Raw genomic sequence first — 19,259 nt, 5'->3', positions numbered from 1 at the left:
CTACTTGGGAATCAGAAGATTACTTATTAGAGAAATTTCCAGAGTTTCTTGCATCAATATAGAATAATGTTAGTAAAGCTAAGTTGATACAAATTGTGTTTTGTAAAGGGACCTCAACTATTTTATGGACAGATCTTGTATGTGTTCTCGTGACACATTTCCTTTTCCATTGCTTATCCTATGGCTTTGAATCTCGGGGCGAGATTTCTTTTAGGGCGAAGGATTGTAACACCCCGGGTGTTTAAATATTAAAAACATGACGTGTCATCATATGCATTGCAAGGCATTTGGTCATATTGCAAACTTTGATATGCATTCACTAAAACAAGTTTACATTTGTGTTATGAGTGTTGAATTGAATTGTTTGAATCTAGTAAAAATTTGGTTTGGATTTGAATTTTCGTGGAAACCCTGATTTTTAGTATTTAAATCCTACCCTGAAAATTCATTTTAAAATCTAAGCATATTTTGGGGTTGAGCCCAAAAGCAAAAGTGTAGAGCTTGTCAAGTTATACAAAGTTTGTTTTTGGAGTTTTCAAAGTTGTTATGAAAAAATTGGAGTAATTCGAAAAGGCGTAATTCGTTAAATATTTCCTATTTGAATTCAAAAGTTCATTTCCAAATGTAGATCGAATTAGGGGTTGGTTATAAAAGCAAAGTTGTAGAACTTTTGATTTTGAACAACTTTTATTTTTGGAGATTTTTGAGTTGTTACACAAATTTGGGAGTAATTTGGGATTTAAAGCGAATGGCAATCTTGTAAATACTGTGAACAGTGTTCACCGCTCTCGCTACACCGCCGGCGACCTTCGGCTTGCTTCCAGGCGCGTCGTGGCCATCCGTGGCATTGCGCTGGCACAGGGAAAGACTCCGTCGTGGCTTCCTTGAGCTTCTGAGCCGCGTTATAAGTACCGAGACGCCGTCGTCGTCATTTTTCTTTTTCCTCTGTTTTCACCGCCGCCATAGTCTTACTCCGTTGAGCTTTTGCTGTCGCTATAGCACCCTCCAATCCTCGGTAACGCTTGCCACAACTCCGCTGGTTCCTTGTGCGCTCAGCCGAACCATCCTTGATGCTTGACTACGCCAGGAACTCGCTGACCACGCTCTTCTTCCTAGCGGCCGGCAACATCTCCGTCGTGGCTGCGTCGTCGTGGCCAGCGCTCTACGGTGAGCCTCTGACCTTGTGAAGCCTTGTTTCAGCTTCTTCATGATGCCGTGGTGCTTCATGCTCGGTTGATTGACCGTTTTGTCCACCACAGTAGCCAAAACATCACTGTCGTCGTGGCTTGCTCCGCCGTGGTTGCTATGAACGTCGACCAGCTCCTCCGTTGGTCATCCGGCTCGGCTCTTGACTCCAACTCATTCGGAGTGAGCTGTTGGTGCTTCTTGGGCCCTTTGTTTAAGCTTTACAAGTCTCACATCGTCAGCGTAGCACCGCAGCGCCGTCATGGCCACCATGATCGGCGAAGTGCTTGGTCCAGGCAGTAATCGGTCGCGTTTGTGCCACAAATCGATGCACCGTGATGTAGTGATCATGTTAGTACCTTCGCCGTCATTGTTGGTCTCACCGGCGGCGAGGAATCACCGATCAGCGCGCGTGTCACCGGAGTCAGCGCTGGAGGTTGAAGATGACAAGTGGGACCCGATGTCAGTGACTGCGTAGTCAAAATGAATTTCTGTTTTTTAGATTTGATTGAATAGTGTATGTTTTTGTTATTTTTGTGTAGAATTATTTAGAGCTCCAAAAATTATGAAAATTTTTGTGTGACTCCTCTGTGATGTATATTATTTAAGAAAAATATGAAATGTTATTTTTCAGTACTTTTTGAATGTGATAAAAATTGCTCAATTTATTAATAAATGGATTTCCATGATTTTTCTAGGCTTATTTAATTATCCAGAAATTATGAAATTTGTTTTGCCACTTACTTATCATGTAATGAATATTTACAAAAAAAATTGGGTCAATAGGAACAAGTTGATTTATTTCATAATTCTTAATTAAATAATTAATTCATAAAAGCAAATAGTAACTTTTAATGATTTAAGTTTTGATTGAATTTTTGATTGAGTGATGTCCTTGGGTCATTAGTTGGTAATGATCTTTGGCATTTGATGTAAGTAGTACAAAAAAGATTTGGTTAGTTTGACTTGCAACTGTACCGCGAAGGAAAGTTGTATTCGAATTGTTAATTTTTACATTCATCATCGAGCATCATGTTTCGTATTCTGCATCATGTTAAACATGGTATTGCTACTATGTGTAGTGAACAAAGGTGAACACGTGATAGTTAACCAAGTTGCTGAGGAAGTTAGTCCATCTGTTGAGGTCGGATCGAATACTTGTGGAACGTCGCAGGAATCGGACTTTTCCGTCAACGAAGGCAAGCCCCGGATGCATACAACCCTACCTTGTGTTTTACAAATTAATTTTGTTTTTGCTTTTCTATACTGCATCAAGTGATTAAGAGTTAAGTAAAAGCCTAATTGATGCATTACCAACATTGTTTTTCCGTATATACCTTGTTGCCAGTTTTACATCGTAAATGTCTAGATATGCATAGTCATGCTTAGTTGGGAGATTACCTGTCACCTGTGAGTTTTAAATGGATTTTTGGTTACTTATGTTATCATGAAATATGAGAATGTAAAGTAATAAATTGAGACCGGACGGACTCGGTGTATGGGAGCCACAAGACATGGAGGTCTTGTGAGCGGGTTCTTTCCGCCTGTGTCGATTAAGACACGTCCGTTGTTGAATTGCATGAGGTGAGAATTTGTAGTACTAACCACATACTCTGGTAAGCCTTAACTTGGCAATTCTAGTATGAGAATAGCTACTCGCGCACTGAGAGTAGAGAGATGGCGGGAATAGCGTGTACCCACGTGGCCATGGGCTGGATTGGTGGAGTACTGTGTTCTCGGGTGGCGTGGACCCGTTCTTGTTTAGAGGATCCGAGTGTAGGTTGGTATATGTAGGTCGGGGACCTACATATGTCGTGTGGTCTAGAATCCCTAGCTGGGTTATAATCGGTTCGAATCGTCGTTGCTCCTCGGTTATGAAGACTCAACTCACTGTTCATCATCGTAGTTTAATACCTGAAACTTAAGGATGGTTTGAGAAGATATTGGATATGAAGTTCATGATCTCATTACGGATTATGGTAGATTCATATGTGGTTCTTATAAAGTTTTAAATGTTGATATAAAGAATTTTTGTTAAAGAGCTTTTACGCAAAAGAACCTTGATTATTGATAAAGCCATACCTTGAATCCCTAAGCCTGCATTTTTGAGTTTATCAGTTTTTATTTCGGTTAAGTCTTGTTGAGTACTTTTATACTCAGGGTTCGTTGACCCTTGTTGCAGGTGAGACTCATGAGCAAATCTGTTTTGTATCATGCTGCATGACGGTTGTTCCTTGTGATGATGATGAGAAGTAAATGTGTGGCCCTTGGGCAGGGCAGTTTCATTGTGTGTTTTGTATTATATTATAATGCCACTCCACTATTTCGTTTTGTAATAATCATCAAACTTAGTTGTGAGGTTTGAAACTACTATTTTGTAAATTATGTTATTGTAAGACTTCTGTTGTTTTTACTCTGGTGTAGATATTTGAATAAATATTGTAATACTGCATTGACTCTGTAATGTGATCCTGCTTAGAAATTGTGGATGATTCGGGGTTCCCTAAGGACACCCGATAGCCTTCTTAAGTTAACGAAAACATGTGCATAGATGTCAAAGGTCGTTGGACAGTGACAGGTGCATGTGGGCCCTATAATTTAGGAGGTTCTGCCACAGAATCTACCATAACCTTCGATCGGACCGACCATCCGGATAGCGTCCGGCACCCATGGAGATATTTGCTTGTGGTCGACCCAATCGTCGGCTAGAAGTGGCTCACTAAAGTACTGATGGATGGAGGCAGTGGCCTCAACATCATGTACACAAAGATGCTCAATGAGATGAGCCTCGATCGGACACACCTCTGCCCAACCTGAGCGCCTTTCCATGGCATCGTTCTCGGGAAGCAAGCCATGCCACTTGGGTAGATCGATCTGCCTATAACATTCAGAGATGAGTTCAATTATAGGACTGAAACCCTCACCTTTGAGGTGGTTGGGTTCCCTAGAACCTTCCACGCCATCCTAGGATGTCTTCAAGAGGTGTACAAACAAGATCAAGATTGGCATCATTTTGTGAACACTTCTCATTTGTGTCATCCAATGAACCAAAGAAGATAGATGAAGCTTTAAAGGATGTTGATTGGGTGAATGCTATGCATGAAGAATTGAATAACTTCACAAGAAATCAAGTATGGGAGTTGGTAGAAAGACCAAAGGGACACAATGTGATTGGAACCAAATGGGTCTTTAGAAACAAGCAAGATCAAGATGGGATAGTAGTAAGGAACAAAGCAAGATTGGTAGCACAAGGCTATACACAAGTTGAAGGTCTTGACTTTGAAGAAACATATGCCCTGGTTGCTAGATTGGAAGCAATTAGAATCTTGCTAGCCTATGCTTGTGCCCACAACATCAAGCTCTATCAAATGGATGTCAAGAGTGCATTTCTCATTGGCTACATCAATGAAGAAGTATATATTGAGCAACCTCTCGGTTTTGAAGATGATAAGAAGCCCAACCATGTATACAAGTTGAAGAAGGCATTGTATGGCTTGAAGCAAGCACCTAGAGCATGGTATGAGAGATTGAGAGACTTCCTCCTCTCTAAAGGGTTCACAACGGGCAAGGTTGACACCACTCTTTTCATCAAGAAGATTGGAAAAGATCTATTTGTATTGCAAATCTATGTAGATGACATCATATTTGGATCAACAAATCAAGAATTTTGTGATGAGTTTGGAAAGATGATGGCTAATGAATTTGAGATGTCCATGATTGGAGAGTTGAGTTACTTCTTTGGTCTTCAAATCAAGCAATTGAAGAATGGTACATTTGTGAGTGAAGGCAAGTACATCAAGGACATGATCAAGAAGTTTGGCATGATTAATAGCAAAGTCATTAGCACACCAATGGGAACAAATGGCAACTTGGATAGTGATGCAAGTGGAAATATGGTGGATCAAAAGTTATATCAGTCTATGATTGGAAGCCTACTCTATGTGACCGCATCAAGGCCATATGTCATGTTTAGTGTATGCATGTATGCAAGATTTCAAGCCTCACCAAGAGAAAGTCATTTGAAGGCTACAAAGAGAATATTGAGGTACTTGAAGCATACACCAAATGTTGGTTTGTGGTATCCCAAAGGAGCAAAGTTTGAGCTAGTTGGTTACTCCGACTCGGACTATGCGGGATGCAAGGTTGAAAGGAAGAGCACCTCGGGCACATGTCAATTGTTGGGAAGATCACTTGTTTCATGGTCATCAAAGAAGCAAAATAGTATTGTATTATCAACCGCCAAAGCCGAATACATATCCACCGGTAGTTGTTGTGCACAAGTACTTTGGATGAAGGCCACTTTGAGTGACTTTGGAATCAAGTTCAAGATAGTGCCATTGCTATGTGACAATGAGAGTGCAATCAAGTTGACAAACAATCTAGTTCAACATGCAAGAACAAAGCACATTGATGTCCGCCACCATTTTATAAGAGATCACCAACAAAAAGGGGACATTTGCATTGAGAGTGTAGGCACCGAAGATCAACTTGCCGATATATTCACCAAGCCATTGGATGAGAAAAGGTTTTGCAAGCTAAGGAATGAGTTAAACATATTGGATTTCTCAAATATGTGTTGATGCACCCCCACTCATATGACATGCCTCTCCTTTGAGCAATCCAAGGTAAAAGTTGATTGGCATGGCATACATCCTTGCTAAGGACATGTTTAGTGCATCTAGTCACATTTTCAATTTTAGGACCCTTCAAGTGGTTCTATCTTATTAGGCTCATTCATGAAAATCAAATGATTTTGATGTCTATATGGTATCACTATTGCTTCTATGCTTGACATGATCTAGTGATAGCATATGACATGTTTATGGGCTTGTAAACCTAGTGTTTAATCTAGAAAATGAGCTATAAGTGTTTAACTCAACATGGTACAAGATAACCCTTATTTGGAGGTGTGAAGAAGCTTGTCCTTGGATCAAACTGAGTTAAATATCTTTGGCATATATTCTAGTTTGAACCAAATTCGTAACTTTGATCCTCATCCCATTGATTGACATTGATAATCTCGACCCTACAAGTAATACTATCTATATTTTGAACCTTTGTGGTCATTGATGACAAAGGGGGAGAGAAACAAAGATAGGTAGTAAAGATAGTGAAAAATGGGGAGAAATATCATAAAGGGAGAGATATGACAAAGGAAAGGGATCAACTAAAATTTTGAGCACACAAGTAGGGGGAGCAAGCTCATGAACTTGTATAGTGCATTTGAATGTGCATTTCATATGTTTGCTTGCATGGCATAAGTTCTAAAATTCAAAATATCCATGCTTGTGTGATAAATGTTAGTTGTAAGAATGAATGATGAAATAAAATCACTAGATAACTTTCATTTCCAAGCAAGTTTTTACAAGCGGTATCTTTTCAAAGCATGTTTCCAAGTGATATAGAACTAACCATGGTACTAAGGATGGTATATTGGTGCACTCTGATTGATATCACGCTTCAAAGGTCCATCTCTTATACCTTAGCATCATTTGGTAGGCATTGACTCCTATATTTCCTATCTAAGTATATGTGCAAACTATAATCCAAACTCTTAGCACATATATAGGGGGAGCAATTGCTACCATTTGGGGTTCATGAAACTTGTCCATATCCTTTTACACATGGTAAATATGCTTGGACAAGAAACATGGATTCAATTGAATTTCAATTCATATCTTTGTATAAGGGTTGTCATCAATTACCAAAAGGGGGAGATTGAAAGCTCTAGTTTGGTTTTGGTGAATTGATGAAACCCTAAGTGCTAACCTAGTTTATCAAGTGATCATGAGATAGGTAGCACACTTCAAGTGGAGAAGCTAATGAAGATCATAACATGACAATGGTGATGGCATGGCGTTGATCAAGAGCTTAAACTTGAAAAGAAGAAATAGAAAAACAAAAAACTCAAGGCAAAGGTATAACTTGTAGCAGCTATTTTGTTTTGGTGATCAAGACACTTAGAGAGTGTGATCACATTTAGGTTTCATAGCTATACTATTAAGAGGAGAGAAACTCGTATTGGAATACGGTTATCAAAGTGCCACTAGATGCTCTAACTCATTGCATATGCATTTAGGATCTAGTGGAGTGCTAACACCCTTGAAAATGTTTGTGAAAATATGCTAACACATGTGCACAAGGTAATACACTTGGTGGTTAGCACATTTGAGCAAGGGTGGAGAAGTTAGAAGTGAAAAGGAGTTGGTCACGAAGACGCTGGCGTCGGTCAACTGACCGGACGCTCGGTCTGAAAGCACCGGACGCTGGCTGCTTGCATCCGGTCGAACTAGTAAGACGGCACAGTGCCTAGGGTTAACCACCAGACGCTAGACTATGTCCGGTCAAGATGGACCGAATGCGTCCGGTCGAAGAATTACGCCTCGGGGAGCTTACTGTAAACGACCGGACATTGGGGCTTCAGCGTCCGGTCAGTTTTGCTGGATCATCCGGTCAGCTTCATAGCCGTTGAAATCTAACGAACAGCGTTTGAAGCTGGTGATGCGTGGCGTCCATCGAGCGATCGGACGCTAAGGGCTAGCGTTCGGTCAGCCCACGTTATGCCCAATGAAGGGGTATAATGACTGTATTTTGTGGGGGCTTCTATTTAAGCCCCATGGCCAGTTCAAGCTCACTCTCTTGGCCATTTACATTGACATAGCAATCTTGTGAGCTTAGCCAAAGCCCTCCCACTCATCTCCATCATTGATTCATCATCATAGTGAGATTGGGAGTGAATCCAAGTGAATTGCTTGAGTGATTGCATCTAGAGGCACTTGGTGTTCGTGTTTCACTATAGATTTTGCTTGTTACTCTTGGTGGTTGCCGCCACCTAGATGGCTTGGAGCAGCAAGGATCGTTGAGCGGAGGTGGTGATTGTCTCCAGCTCCGATCATGGTAATTGTGAGGGGTTCTTAACCTTTCCCCGGTGGAGAGCTAAAAGGTACTCTAGTAAATTGCTTGTGGCTTGTGTGATCCTCATCTTGTGTTGGTTGTGCGGCACCCTATTGAGGGTTTGGCATGTGAAGCCAATTAGCATGTGAACCTCCAAGTGAGTGAATCGCCACAACAAGGAGTAGCTTGCCTGCAAGCAAGTGAACCTCGGTAAAAATCATTGTGTTCATCCTTTGATTCTGAGGTGATTGGTCTTCATTGTTATTCATCCTTGTGATTGATTGGTTCATTCATCTTCATGGCGGTATAACCTTCTTGATCACTCTCTTTTCTTTACCGCAAACTAGTTGACAAGCTCTTTAGTGTAGCTAGTTGTGAGAGCTTGCTTGCTTGGTTGGTGTGGCTCTTTAGTTAGTTTTTGAGAGCACACTAACATAGGGTAGTGTAATAGCTATTGTGTGAATAGACACTATCTAAACTAGAATTGGGGTAGGTGGCTTGCATTTTGAGTAGGCTAGCGCAACACTTGCTTTGCCTCATAATTGTCTAACCATTTTGTTAAGTGTTGTTGTAGAAATTTTATTAGGCTATTCATCCCCCCTCTAGCCATTAGGACCTTTCACCCCTGCTCAACTATATTCCTTTGCGCAAGTTCCCACCTCTTGACAAAATATTCATTGCACTTATGAAAGGAGAACTCAACAATTCTAGACATAGGCAACGATCGAACTCCAGTGAATACACGGTTGAAGGACTTTGAGGAGTTAGTGGTCATGATGCCATACCTAAAATCCCCCTCATCATATGCTAACACCCACTGAGCCTTCTATTCCATCTATGCCTCTAACCAGGCCTTTCTCTCTTCATTTACCATCTTGTCTAGTTCTCTCTTTGTCTCCTTAAACTGGTTCTCTATACGTACACAATATAGAGCCTTTACCTTGTCACATACCTCCTGCTTCCGCTGATGCCGCCAGAAATTAGCGGCAAAGTGTCCCATGCACCATCTATGCACTAGAGGCAGGAACCCATCTATATGCTCAGCTGCAGCATTAAGAAGCCCTGCATGATGGTCTGAGATCAAACATATAGTGCAAGATGGGCCAAGCACTTATACATGTAGAAGCCGCATGAACCATGACCACGATTCATTATTCCCTCCCTTTACCAAAGCAAAAGCCATGGGTACTATCTGGTCCTCAAGATCAACAACAGCAGCCATCATCAAGGTGCCCCTGTACTTTCCTGTTAGGAAAGTGCCATCAACAAGTACGACTGGACGACAAAACTGGAATGCATAGTCCGTTTGCGTGAACGACCAGAACACACGATAGAGGACATGCCTCAATGGGTCCCAAAAACACATCCCTTCGGTGTCCACAAACCATTTCAAGCCAGGGTTGTAATAATGCATTGCACATAAGATGCAGGGCACCCTATTGTACGCTTCCTCCCAACTACCCCATCAAATCGCTAGGGCAATTTGCTTAGCACGCCACGCCTTTCCATACTTCACATCGTACTTAACGAATCTAGATATGGACTGTTGTAAAGAAGACAACGAAATGTCGTTATTGTCATCGGTGAGCCCCAATATACGATGGGCAAGGTAACATGCAGTGAGCTGCTGATGATGTTCCTTCCCCCTATTTGATAGGCAAGTATGGGGTTCGACAACTTTACTTATCCTCCACATGCCATCACTCTGTCTCTTTCATGCATTTGACCTCCACATACAACCGTTTTTGCATATCACGTGGTACCTCAACTCCTAGCTCGAATGAGTGACGATGTATGGCCTATGGTGATACACAGCATGGTCCTAAAGAAAGAGCTTCATCTCTGACATTGTATTGAATATCATCCCCTTCCTAAGGGTTTCTTTCTCATGGTCATACAATGATTTCCTACACATCTGGAGACTGTTGTCACAAATTGCCATATCGGTCATGCTAACGTCCCTATAGTTCAGAACTCCCCTGAAAGGTACGTTCATCGACCTTAGTTGCTCAAGCTCAGTCACTGTGTAAGGTGGTGGTGGAACGTACTGTGAAGTGCCTCCTATTCTACCCCATGAATCATAGGGGGTACCACCCTCTAGCAAATCTATGACTAGTCTACCCTAAGCCGACATAGCATGAAGTACCTCAGTTGGTACTGGTAATGGCATAGCATGAACCAGTACTGGCATGCCATCAACTGGTGTTGGCATAGCATCTATAACTCCTTGGTCATCATCATAATCGTCGAAATAACTGCTAACTACATCATCGATCCTATCCTCCTCCTCCTGCTCCTCCTCTTCCCGTTTGAACTCATTCACATCGAAGTCATTGCTTATATAGACTACTATAGTTGAATGAAATTGCTCCTGTATCAACTGACCATCCAAATCCATGTTATCCTAAGTTGCTTCCCCTTCGACCTCTAATTCTTGTTCATTGCCTCCAAAACCATCAATGGATGGGCCGTCCTAAGCACCCTGCATCCTGTACCCATTCTCCACCACCACCTCATCCATGGGCACATTGGAACCTTGGAGCACCCTAGTGTAACGGGACCAGTGAGTAGGGTCACGCAAGGGCATGAGGACATAGTGTGCCCTAATCTTCCTAGTATCAAACCTCCCCTTCAGTGTGAAATCATCGCCAAACTTTGCATTCAAACGGACACAAAGGTCGTTGAAGCTAGGAGGTTCATCAAACCATTATAATTCTTCTTCCATATCCTCAAACATATCATCTTCTCTCCTAACACTTCCTTCATATAAAACTCTAACACAACAATCCATCTACAAAAGCATTTTAAGAAACTCCATCAAGTCGTCGAAATCGTCGTACGTAATGTCCATAGTAATATTAATACCTATTCTAACTATAACTACACTAACTAATCTAATATTAACATCTATACAAGGCTAACTACAACAACTAATTAGACTAAATCCAATGTATAACTAGACTCACTAACTATACTAACTAAACTACCTAACTTTACTATCTATACTAATTTACTATATTACTTATACCAACTAAACTAACTAACTTTACTAACTATACTTTACTAATTATACTAACTTTATTTATTTTACTAACTTACTATACTAATAATGTCGATTCAATCAACAAATACACTAGGGGAGTACCTCGTGGCAGCGGTGCTCGCCCTAGGCGGCGGCGGTGCACTAGACCAGGTCGGGAGGCGTGGGCGCTGGCCTCGGCGGGCATGGTGGCCAGCCGCCGTGCGTGTCCGGAGGGGGTGGCGCACCGGCATGTGGGCGCGGTGGGAGCAACGGGCGGCCGTGTAGTGCCGGAGGGGGTGGCATGCCGGTGTGTGGGCCGGAGGGGGTGGCGCGCCGGCGTGCGGGCATCCGGTGGCCGTGGCAACCAGCATTCGTCGCGCGGTGGCCGGCATGCTCGGCGGCGGGTAGGCCTGTCGATGACCGACGTGGGCGCGGCGGCCAGCCACGGGCGACCACGGGTAGGCAGGCCTGCTGGCACGGCGGCGAGCATGGCAGCCAGGCATGGGCGGGCATGGGTAGGCGGCCTTGCTGCTCAGGCAGCGGGACTGACCATGGGACTTTTATTCAGGTCTGCAGTGCTATGGATCAAGGCACGGCACTGCCACGCCAAGATCGGTGGCGCGGTAGGACCTGCCATGTCAGTCGGTCAGCCTTTCCGGTCATCGCCACGTCAGCCACCAGCCACGCCACCATGCATGGCGCGGCATAGGCATTTTGCCACGCCATGGCAACAGGCATAGCCAAAAGTGTTAGTTTTGAAAGAAAACGAACAGTGTTAGATTCAAAATTAGTTTACAAAAAATGTTAAAATTAAAAAAACGGCATGGTCTATCATTGCAGCAGGACAGGCTCGAGGGAAAAGAAAGACCCAGCACCTTCGAAGGACTCTCTCTACCTCTAGTTTTTTCCTCTTTCTTCCATCTATAATCCCTGCTCCCCCTTGGTCTATAAAAGGGGGGCAGGGCGCCCCACTAAGGGGACAGATCGATTCCGCACACAACACACAGTCAAGCAGCAATCGAGCTCTTGGCATCTTTTCGACCTTTCCATCAGAGACTTAGGACATGTTCCTCTCTCGACCGTTTGTACCCCCTACTACGAACATTTTTTGGTGCTAATAACACGAGCAGCAGCAGACTGGACATAGGGATATTCTGCCTGAACCAGTATAAACCTTATGTCCTTTAGCACACCATCCGGGCCTGATGCGCAACAAACATAAATTTACTAGTTGGTGTTTACTCGAAACACCGATAAGGAGCCATTTTGTTTCAGTAATCGAGACACTTAGAGAGTGTTATCACATTTAGGATCGATAGCCGTACTATTAAGAGGGGTGAAACTCATATCGAAATATGGTTATCAAAGTGCCACTAGATGCTCTAACCCATTGCATATGCATTTAGGATCTAGGGGAGTGCTAACACCCTTGAAAATGATTGTGAAAATATGCTAACACACATGCACAAAGGTGATACACATTGTGTTTAGCACTTGGGAGCATGGGTTCAGAACTTCACCGGCGGAGTGTCCTATACAGAAAAGACAGGGTTTCACAGAGTGGACCGAACGCTGGCCTCAACTGGACCAGCGCGTTCAGTTAGTAGAAGTAGTGAAGACACTAGCATCGGTCCGCTGGGTCACTTCATGACCGGACGCTGAGTGGGTGCGTCCGATCCTGCTGACGTGGCAGCATAAAGAAGAAGAGAATTGACGGGACGCTGGTGCTACGTCCGATCATGACCGACCGGACGTGTCCGGTCACGAGTGGAACCTTACTATAAATGACCGGACGCTGGGGTCCTACGTTCGGTCACTTTGAGCAACATGACCGAACATAACTTAAATGTATTGATGACTGTTGAGATCGGGCTATTAACGTTTGAAGCAGGGGACATGTGGCGTGCATCGAGCGACCGGACGCTAGGGTCTTGCGTCCGATCGATCTGACCGGCGTGTCTGGTCGCCTCAACTTTTTAGGGTACAGAGAGCCAATGGCTCTATTCATGGGGGCTCTCTATTTAAGCCCCATTACCGGCTCTAGCTCACTCTCTTGGTTATTTGCATTGATATAGCAACCTTGTGAGCTTAGCCAAAGCCCTCCCACTCATCTTCATCATTGATTCATCATCTTTGTGAGTTTGGGAGAGAATCCAAGTGCATTGCTTGAGTGTTTGCATCTAGAGGCACTTGGTGTTCGTGTTTCACTATGGGATTTGAAGCGACCTGATTTCCATGAAGGGAAATCCATAGAGTCGAAGTGTAATAAGACCTGTTGTAGATCATATTACCCAAATTTCCAGTCGAATACCACATCCATACAACGATAATATCAGAGTACAAATAGTGTGGAATTACATAATTTATTACATCAGCCGCATTGGCGGAATCAAAAGTAGCATTCATTCAGAACAGCTTGAAGATAAGATCGCCAAACTCGAGCGTAGGAACGAACCCCTCAACCGTCAAACTCCTTGGAGCTATACTCCTCAGCAGAACCTGTGTGCCAAAATTTATCAGTACGATTTGTACTGGCCACTCCCACCCTATGAGCATTGCTTTGTGGAAATTGGATGCAAGTTGGATATAATCAAAAGGAACCTATAAGGCTAGGGTTTCCTATGTTTTAGCATGTCAAGTATATAATAATAGTTGGTCAAGTTTTAACACCATTCCCACACACATTCCACCCCATTCCCTTTCTAGAGCCAGGTTTCGATCCTAGGATCGATATACCACCATCCACACCATCACCATACCATTCGCTCAGTCGACAGGCCAACTCCCTCTCGGCACTGTCTCAAGGCCCGTAGCCCCTGGCTACGTCCGACACTCTCTCACGGGGAAGAAGAGAAGGACTCATCTCACTATCTAGTTTAAGCGAAACCCTAGGAAAGGTCCATAGCCGACTAGTCGGCACATGTATCGATCGATCAACCATACACTCTATAGAGGTTTTACATAACCACAAGATCTGCCTTCTTCGCTGACCGTCGTCAACTGGGCTGATTCCGGCCGCTTGCTAGCCTAGGATAATGCCACTCTACCATTCAGCCCTGGTACACCCCAAGTCTAGTCTGGGGCTGGCTGAAACTAGTGAGTCATGAGCTGGGTCCACAAGGTCTCCATGAAGTCTCGGAAGGGTGTGGGGGAAATCCTCCATGCCCCGTACCTCCTTACACTGTCCGCTATCAACCTAGCAGTAGTGGCAATATCCTACCAAGTAGTCCGGCCGTCCCGCACCATATAGGGCGAGTGGTACGTAAGGCTTCCCGGTGAATCTGAGTACTAGTAAGTCCTTAGGGATGACCAAGCTAGAATGTCTCCATCAGGGTTTCCATTTACCATGCCACCACAGCACCTCCATCCCGGGCTCCTCCCATCACAGGTTCACACCTAGGACCACCTTATATACCATTTACCCACCACAGGTATCCATTTCCAGGGGTGCCCAGGTAGCACCCCATGGCAAGACTTGCCCCAGGCTCATCGTATACTCCAACTTGGTCGACACAACCCTCACCCTCCACACACCCAAGTCACACACACGCAGCACTCTCCCCATAGTCCAGATAACATCAGTTTCCACCATGCATTTAGTATAAGCGTAGTAGAATGTATAAGCAATGAAATATAGCAGTAAGCGTGTGTCTAGCCTAATAGCAGGGTATGCAGGGGTAAGGTTGCGTCAAGGTAAAGGCCATCAAGTAAGCATACTACCATGCAAGTCCTATCATAGTATGATTATAACAGTAAGTAAAGCAATAGCAGTTCTATATTAGCCATGCGTAATAGGTGCTACGAGATTGGGTGGGATGTGGCACCTTCAGTGTAGTCGTCTCCGTTCTCCTCATGGTACTCATCGATCCTCGTCCGTCTGGTTCTCCTCCGAGTCTGCAACGATCGCATTATAGTCGCGTTAGCGACGTTTATAGAATAGCACAAAGAAGCAATGAAAATTCAAAAGAGCCAAATACACTCAAACATGGGTTCATTGCGTAAGGCTCGATTTTAGATGAATTTTGGTCCTAGTTTCGTATTTTTCTGAGGTCGTATGAATTAGTTATGAATTTCTGAAGTTTAATTCATCTCTGAAAATGGAAAAGGCTGAATTAATCCTGGGCTGACACGTGTCACGCTGTGACTGGTCCACGTGGCATGCTGACGTCAGCATGACGTCAGCATGATGTCATCGGCTCGGCTCTGAGCTGACAATTGGGGTCCTGCTAACGTCATCTTGATGTCAGCATGATGTCATCAACGTCATCGGTTCTGACAGGTGGGGCCAAAGGCTCTTGGGTCACTGACCTGTGGGTCCGGTCAGAGTCAACGTCAAGTCAATGAGCGAGTCAACAGTCAACGGGTCATGGTCACTAACAGGTGGGGCTAGAGTTGCTGACGTTAGCAGCTGATGTCATCGTGACATCAGCATGACGTCACCTCGACTGTGTTGTTACTGACAGGTGGGACCCGCATGACGTCGTTATGACGTCAGCATGACATCACTTACTGACAAGTGGGTCCAGAGTCTCTGTGTCGCTGACATGTGGGGCTAGGTCAACTGTTAATGTTGACCGGTCAACGGTCAACCAGGTTGGGTCGCGACTGGGCTTTGGTGGGCCTAGACGGGGCTGGATTTGGGCCGGGCTGGCCCGGACACATGGCATGCTGTGGCGCTGCCATGTCGTAGCCAAGGGCCTCCACTGGGCTCGTCCACCAGTTCGGCCCACACGCGTGGCTCACGGTGAACTCGTGTTCACGGTCCATGGACCGTTGGCTGGGTCTTCGGTGGACCGAGTCCACCCTTCTTCCTTCTGGCCTGGTCCATGTGCACTGGGTGCAGGCGCGTGCGGCCAGGTGAGGAGGATTCCTCTGCTTCCATCCCCGGCGTGCTCCCGCCGGTGGTGGGCTCACCGGCGAGCTCCTACGGCGGTGCTGGCGTCCAATTAAGGTGGGGAAAAGCTTCATCAGGTCTCGGCGAATACGGTGGTGGAGGTCAAGGTGTAGGCCAGGGCTTCCTAGGGCGTTGGCCACAGTGGTCGGCGTCTTGGTCTGTGGCGGTGCTCGCCGGGGGGCAGCTCAGGGCTGTTCTAGGGGTCCTGGTGCCCCGTTCCCTTTCAGACGGCTAGCAGTCGACAGGGTAAAGTGTCGACGAGTGACCAAAGGCGTGGCGGAGTCTGCGCGAGCGGTGGTGGTGCATGGCGGAGCTCCAGTCGGTGGTCTAGTGCTCGTGGCCAAGGCACTGCAGCCGGCTAACGGGGTCTCAGTCTATGCGGCTATCTTTCAGTCATCACGGTGGTGCTACGGCTACATCCTAGTCCAGCGAGGTGGCCGGGTGCGCAAGTGGTGGCCGTGCCATGATAGTGGTGTCGTGAGCGTGGCGTGCACATGCTCTACTATGACGTCCAAGGGCTAGGAGGAGGTCTCAGCCAAAAGACTCACCGTGTGGTGCTAGCGGCGTTCGGTGGTGGTGCGGTGGCGAGGCGTGTTGTCGGGGTAGGCGCTCAGGGCGGCGCTCCGGCTCCGGTGATCGGCATCTCTAAGCTCACTGCTCTCCTCTCCTCCTCTAAATTCCTTCTCGACCCTCTTCTCTCAATGTGGTGCGGGCTGTTGGGCCACCGAGCGGCGACGTCGTGGGCTGAGGAACCCCTAGGGCACCCTGGCGTCACTTTATAGCCCCGGTGCTCGAGCTCCATCCATGGCGGACGGTGCGGACGGCTGGCGATGCGTCGAGGCATCGAACGGTATCGAGCGCGGGTGGTTGGTGTGGAGGTTGTGGGCGCGGCGCCAAGGGACAGGGCTAGGTGATTCGCGTGACCCGGGCCCGCCCTATCATTTTGGTCGGGTCTCGGTCGAAGGCGTGCCGGCATGGGGAGGAAGACGACATGTGGCGGGGTGTGGCTGACGTGTGGGTCTTGGCAGCGGCAGTGGCGAAGCAGAAAGGCGCGTGGGCATGAGCAGCATGCTGGGCTGGTCGCGCGAGTTGGGCCGGCCTACGCCTGAAGCAGGGCTGCTTGTGGGGCCGGTGCTGCCTACGCATAAGCTGGGCTGGCTGGCTAGGCCTGCTGCTGCACGCTAGAGCCAGCAGGCTGAGCCAGCTACGGTGTTCTCCTTTCTCTTTCTTTCTTTTTCTATTTTTATTTTCTTCTCCTTTGTTTAAATTCAAATTTGATTTGGAATTTGAATTCAAATTGGTGTACCTTATTCATTGGAGTTTTAGGTATGAGGCCCACAACATTCTTTTATATATATTAGGAACTTTATTTAGCTATTTTGTATAACAAAAATAGGTGTAGTTTTGTTATACAAAAATAGAAATAGTTTTCTCTTTAAGCATCTATTCTTTGGTTTGATTAATAATTACTTTATGGTTTATTTCTTTAAAGGAGTTGTTAGGCATTACATAAAACAAATGAAAATCCAAATCACCATTTGAGTTAACAATGTATGCTATATTTTATTTGTCAGTATTTAAATAAACATAATTAACAAATGACATGCCATGCTCATGAAATTGTTTAGTTGGTTTACAACTAATGCAACACCTAGGGTTGGCTCCTACAGATGTCACTCAACATTGCATGGGGTAACAACAAAAATTTTGTAGTTGTGATTTTTGGTGTGTGGATTTTTGGGTTGTTATAGTCCTACCCCCTTAACAGAATCTCGTCCCCGAGATTAAAGCGTAACGTACTCTTCGAAGAGGTAAGGATATCGTAGCCGGAGGTCAGACTCTTTCTCCCATGTTGCTTCTCTCTCAGTGTGGTTGCTCCATTGGATCTTGCACATAGGAATAGTTTTGCTTCGGGTCTCTTTGGTATCTCTACCTAGAATTCTGATAGGATGTTCTTTATACTCGAGAGTGTCTTGAATGTCAAGTGTATCAGTTGGAACTACTTCATCGGGCACTCTCAAACACTTGCGTAGCTGTGAGACATGGAATACGGGATGTACACCCGCCAATTCCTCAGGTAGCTCAAGTTTGTAGGCTGAGCTTTCCAATCCTTTTGCGGATCTTGTATGGCCCAACAAATCTAGGGGCTAGCTTTCCTTTCACATGGAATCTGACAGTTCCACGTAGCGGGGATACCTTGAGATAGACGAAGTCTCCCACATTGAACTCAAGTTCTCTTCTTCTTTTGTCAGCATAGCTCTTGTATCGACTTTGAGCAATCCTCAAATTCTCCTTCACTTGAGCAACTCCTTCTTCGGCATCTTGAATCTTAGCGGAGTCAAAGAACGATCTTTCTCCTGGTTGGGACCACATCAAAGGTGTCTTACAAGGTCTAGCCATACAGAGCTTCAAATGGCGACATCTTGATACTGGCTTGGTAGCTGTTGTTGTAAGAGAACTCTGCATAGGGTAGGCATTTCTCCCAATCAGAGCCATAATTCAGCACACTAGCGCTGAAGCATGTCTTCTAAGATCTGATTTACTCATTCTGTCTGTCCATCTATCTGTGGGTGATAAGCGGTACTGAAAATCAAGTTTGGTTCCAATGGACTTGTGCAGAGCTTCCTAGAATCGGGACACAAACTGAGGACCACGATCAGATACAATACTAGAGGGAGCTCCATGCAGTCTGAGAATATGCTCAACATATAGATCTGCTAATTTTTTCGGCATTGGTCTTGGTCTTAACTGGTACAAAGTGAGCAATCTTGGTCAAACGATCAACAATCACCCAGATGGAATCATTGCCTTTCTGTGATCGGGGCAATCCAACTATGAAATCCATGGATATGCTCTCCCATTTCCACTCGGGAACGTCAAGAGGCTTTAGCAAACCTGCAGGCCTTTGATGTTCAGCCTTGACTCTATTATAGGTGTCACACCATGCCACATGTCCCGCAATGTCTGTCTTCATGCCTTTCCACCAAAAGTGTTTCTTCAAGTCTTGATACATCTTTGAACCTCCAGGGTGAATACAGTACTTGGAATCATGAGCTTCTGACAGAATTTCCTCTCGTAGTACTGGGTTAGATGGAACACAGATTCTGTTCTTGAACCAGATGGTTCCTTGTTCATCTTCCTGGTGGTTGGTCTTGTAGCCTAGTTTCATCAGACCACGGAGATATTCGATCTCTTCACAACTTTTCTAAGCTTGACGGATGCGATCTGTGAGATCATACTGTATGCGGAGCTCATTCAACAAGT

The sequence above is a fragment of the Miscanthus floridulus genome, chromosome 17 (assembly GCF_019320115.1).
Source record: "Miscanthus floridulus cultivar M001 chromosome 17, ASM1932011v1, whole genome shotgun sequence".
Classification (NCBI taxonomy): Eukaryota; Viridiplantae; Streptophyta; class Magnoliopsida; order Poales; family Poaceae; genus Miscanthus; species Miscanthus floridulus.
The sequence above is the reverse complement of the archived record's forward strand: the minus strand, read 5'-3'. Positions refer to the sequence as shown.